The sequence below is a fragment of the Parasteatoda tepidariorum genome, chromosome 7 (assembly GCF_043381705.1).
Source record: "Parasteatoda tepidariorum isolate YZ-2023 chromosome 7, CAS_Ptep_4.0, whole genome shotgun sequence".
Taxonomy (NCBI): Eukaryota; Metazoa; Arthropoda; class Arachnida; order Araneae; family Theridiidae; genus Parasteatoda; species Parasteatoda tepidariorum.
In genome coordinates, this window is record NC_092210.1 from 37,095,331 (window position 1) to 37,100,972 (window position 5,642).

Here is a 5,642-nt window from a genome sequence, read left to right on the forward strand (position 1 = left end):
TTAAGATACATAAGCGATTAAAAATTGCCATTTTATAAAATTGTTTTTAATTGTGTTTAGAAGCTCTCGCGGGCCGCATTTGACCCCGCGGTCCGCAGGTTGTGCACCCCTATTTTAGCACATAAATCTTTAAACATTGTTTTTTGCCAGCATATTTCACTTTAAAAATCTAATCTGTATTTCATTTCTTATATTTTTCTAATTGGTACTGGGATTTTTTATTATTTTTCTTCAAGTCATGAATCATAACATTCCATTTAGATTTTTTTTATTACATGTTTTTAAATTTATATTTTAGACATTTGTGTTGTAATTTTTTTTATGTTTCGTTTTAAAATTAATCTATCATTACTTTAAAAGCTAAGTTAGCAAATAATTTTTGACTATCAGGTAAGTGATAGAAACTTTATTTTTTAAAATTTTAATAAGGTTTTAATTATTAGGTTATTTGTTTTTATGATCAAAATAATTAAAATTATTTTTAGATAAATATTTTATTCCTACTCAACTTTTGCACAGTTTTTTATTCTGTGTCATAATTATCTTTTTCTGAAAAAAAATTTTTAGAAATTAAACCCTCTAATATTACTCACAAATTAATTTTGTTGTAAGTGTTTATGTTTTAAATTTATACTCATATATTTACACTGGAATGTGTGGAAAAAGGTAGAATTTGTCTTAATATTTTGAAATGTTCTTAATTTTTAAAAAATTAGAGTTCCTGTTATCTCATTTCCTAAAATTCTTTTGAAAAGATGCTTATTATATGTTTATTTAATTGTTAGTTTAATCATAGAAGTAGAAATCACATTAAGACATGACCATTCTGTAATATTTTAAACTTTGTGTGACCAATACTTTATTTTAAAACAATACCTAACTTTTGGCTAATTTGATGTTATAAAATTGTTATATTCCCACATGAATTTTTCATTGATCTTATTTATTATAAAAATTATGAATGTGTATCTTTGTTTTAATTTATTTACATTGTAAAAAAAAATTATTAAATAGACCTAGCAATTATGTATTTTATAATTTTATTTTGTTATTTAGACATCTATGTAAACTGAAAAAACTTAAAATTTGATTACGATAACTGATAGAATCATTTTTTATTACCTTCTATATTCTCGATGTTTGAAGTTCTCGTTAAACATTCAACTTATTGATTTTAAAATTATGTATTCATTTGGATTGTTTTATATTTTATTTTAGCAAATCATATTTGTATATATTGTGCAGTGCATGTATGTGTTATTCTCTTAATATTATTTGATTTGTTATTCTTAACAAAATAGAAATATCAATATCTTATTGCTGTTTAAGTATTTTTAGCATAAAAATTGTTTTGTTTGTTATTTAACTATTTTTTTAAAAATACAAATTCATTATTGTATATACCATTTGTTGAAATACTACCTCAAAAATCTTTTTTATGAATAAATTGTGTTTTATGATCAAATGTATATGTATTAAAGTTTTATTATGTTTTCTCAGGGGTTTATATCATGTGTGTTTAAATGTATATGAATAAAATTTATAATGAAGTCTTTATTTTTATTTTTAAATTACTTGCATATTGAAATATTTTTTAACAAAATGGTTGTACTTAATACATAAAATTTTCTTTTGTTGTGCCATATTCTCGCCTTTTTACATAGTTAAGTTTTAAATCTCAATGTAAATGAATAAATCATATTATAAGTTTCAAAATAAAGTTATTTTTGTTGTTCTTATTTTGTTTTTAGTGGTCTATTTTATTGTTTTAGATTGATTATGTTTGTGATGTACTCACTGAATGTCAATAATTTGTGTGATTTTCTTTTCGTGAACACTTCACACAAAGCTTCGTCACTTTGTTTATAATATGAGAATAACAGAACCATTATAAAAGTTGATACCTTTGCCTTGTAGGTTTTTTTTTTTATCTTTGTTTCTCCTTAGAAATAATTTTTAAAAAATTATCTCTTTTAATGTTCCATTCCTAATTTTAAAAAATAATATAAATTAGTGATTCATTCGTGATAAAAATATATTTAGGCAGTGCAAAATATTATAATAAAGGATTGTCTGTAAAATTATCGTTTGTTAGATAAATGAAAATTTAAGCAACAAAAATAATGTAAAAGCTGAAAATAAAACATAAATTAAAGACCAATGCAGGGATATTTCGGGAGTTGAATCAAAGAGTAGCTTAAATGAATTTAAAAATTTCAAACAATCTAGATTTTTTTGCTGATAAAACTGAGAATTTTTGATATATATGTATGTACATACTGGAGTTGGACAAAATAATGGAAACAGTTCTGTACTAATAGATTTTTTTCATATTTTTTAAAAAATAATTTGAGAATCATTTTATAGCTTCAGAAGTGTTTATATCATGCAATTTCTCATGCATATTATGATTGTTTAAAGCTTATATACGTTTGAGAGGCCAACAATAAATTATAAACAAAAAATAAATTTTTTTGAACACTCTACACCAAAAAATGTGGCAATTAGTTTGTAACAATTATTTTGGTTAGCATATGTAATAAGTGCACTAAATTTTGTAAACCTAACTTAAATATTTATTGAGATATGGACATTTTTATAAAGAAAACAGAGTTTTTTGGCTTGCACTTTTTTAACTTTAAAAATATTAAATTAAACAAAATTTATGGAACAATTTAAACTGTGTTACGAAATTTTTGCTTAAAAATTTGTTAAAAACTGTGCGAAATATGAGTAATTAAAGTAGTTCTTTTATACTGAGTGTGTGTGTTAAAAAGTAAAAAAAAAATCAAAATTTTCTAGTGAATCATATTTGGCAACTAATAAAAAAAAGTCCAGTTTGAATATCTTTAAAATTTATAAAGTTTCAAGCAATTTTCGAAGTACTTTTCATATTTTTTTAAATAGCATGCCCAAAATGATAAGGAATTTTCCACAAATTTCATTTTGAATTGCCATAAAAGATTTATTAAAAATGACACCGGCATTGTTGGAAATCATCCCAATTTGTAACTGAAAATATTTTGAGTATTTGTTATAGTACTTAAACCATTTATTTATTTTTTTGCATCATTTAAGTTTTTAATAAGATGAGTCCCTTTAAATGAATGACTTAAAAATAGTGTATACATTAGTGTACAAATTCATTAGTATACAAATCCATATTTAAGTCAGAAATAGCATGAACGATTTCAAACTCAGACGAATCTTTGTTATCAGATTGAAACTTAAGAGCAAATACTTTATTTTAAGCTTCAAAAACATTTAATCTGTTCTAGGGAATAAATTTTTTTTTTAACCAGTTAAGTGCGGTTTGACGTGTATTACACGTCGGGTCGTTTTAAAACAATTGCAGTGCTTATAGCAAGTATACTCGTCATGTATAATAAAAAATTACTATTTACTATCAGAACTTGAAATACAGATTTTAAAAAAAAAAAAACGGTAAGCATATGACTAGGCGCATTTCCCTTAGATTACTGGATTTTACCAGTTTCTCCTGGTCTACTGGTTGAGTAAAAATTCTGGTTTTTGTCCATTTTAGAAAATTCCCTAAAATTAAATAAGTTTCCTTAAATCCCGATTGAAATAGAATTTTTGTGCAGATTATTGCTTGCTTGAATATTTAAATAAGTGTCACAACTACATAATGAAGCGAGCCTCATTTATAAAAATCAGTTAACTATCTTTGATGAATTAAGTGTCTATTACTATATAAAATTATGAATAAACATAACATTTCAAGTTCATTTAATGTGAAATCATCACTGGAAAGTATTGCAGTTTTTCTATTTTGATTACTATAAAATTCCCTGTGTGTTAAATATTTTGCAACAATTATTACTAAATTTGTATTATTTCGTAAAATCAACTGGATTTTTTCCTATCCATGTTGGCGTTATATTCCTTTGTATTACCAACTAGCTGGATACTCTTTCTTCGTACAGGGTGAAAGCAAGTAAATAATCAATAAATCAGTATTAATAAACTCCACGAATTCTTGCGCAAAACCGACAGATATATATATTGACGCAATTAGGCTAAAACAATTCAATTTTTTCTTTAGTTAATTGTTGCTCTTCCTGGTAGCTTTATTTATAAGATTAAGCAAATCATTTTTTTAGAAGTTCATCACCTTCAAATTAAAAATAATTATATTTAATATCACTTGGCATAATGCTATTGCTTGAGGTCAGCTCCTGATAGTCAAACATTATTATAATTAATTTTTTCATGTACATAACCCTTTCGGTGGTCCGTAAAAAACTATTACCAGCGAGGTATCTTGGTACCAATATTTGTATATTCATCGTCATCGATTCAATCGAACATCGATTAACATATAGCAGTAGTACCCATCATTGATTAAGTATTATTGATGGAATAATAATTAGGCAATTTTTTATGGTTTTTCAAGATAAAGTATACATTTTCTTCATTAATTTAGCTTTTTAGTACTTTTTTTTCTCAATTTGTACCTGTTTCCTAAATTAATTAAGTATCATTGGCATCAACAAAAGTACGACAATTTTTTTACACTTTATATACATACCTTTTAATAATTTAGCATTTTAATAAAATTTTTTTATTTCAAATGATACCTGTTACAAAAATTAGTTAATTGTAATGCTTGAAAATAATTAGTAATGACATTAACATTTTTATAATTAGTTTTGACTGACGAATTAATATCGATACAGATTTCAAAAGCCGTAAAGATTGTCAAACTATTATTGACGACAGTATCTAATGCTTAACAATAACAATACATATGGTATAATATAAAATGTGATATTTAAAAATTACCATAATTTTTCAACAGTTTAATAGATAACTTCAGTTTTATTCATTAATTCTTGTTGAGTTTCCACATGTAGAAATAGTTATAGAGATACGCAAGATCGTAAGTATCAATATAAGAAACTCGTAGTCTCATATACTTTTTATAATATAAATTTGATGACGTAATTTCCATATTTTGCGAAATTAGTAACATTAATTTTACTTGTGGTAACCTAACATAGGAAAACTAATATAAATAATTCATAACGTGGGATAAAACTAATTTTTGATTGGTTAGAGCTTCAAGTGAACAAATCTTTCTTGTTATAAAATGTTATTATGGAAAACTCTTTCTTTGGAATATCGCGCTAATTTACGTAGATAGACCTGCTCAGTGTTTCATGCTGTTGGGATGCTGGATCGCAACCCCAAACCATTAGCAACGACGTGAACGGGGCTCATTGATTTGTTTTGAAATTCTGAAAAGATGTCAATTCTTAATTTATTTTCTTCTTTTTAATTTTTTTCTTGTATTATTTTCATATTATATCTTATGTATTTTATAATTTTTTGACAATTTTTTTTTTGTAAGTTTCTTCTAACAGTAACCTTTTTAGAAATTAATTACTTGATTTTAATTCCGCACTATGCGGGGGGTTTCTAAAATTAAATTCTGCGTTTCACTGGTTAATTATTTTAATGCTTCCTTTAATTATTAATGATAATAGGTCAAAGTGTGGATTTTTTCTAAATTGCGCATAATTTGTGACTTGTAATGCACTTCTTTTTTTGCTTCACTCTTACCAGGATTTTTTGAAATATTTGTTAAAGATGGTGATATAACGTGTCGATGTATTTTA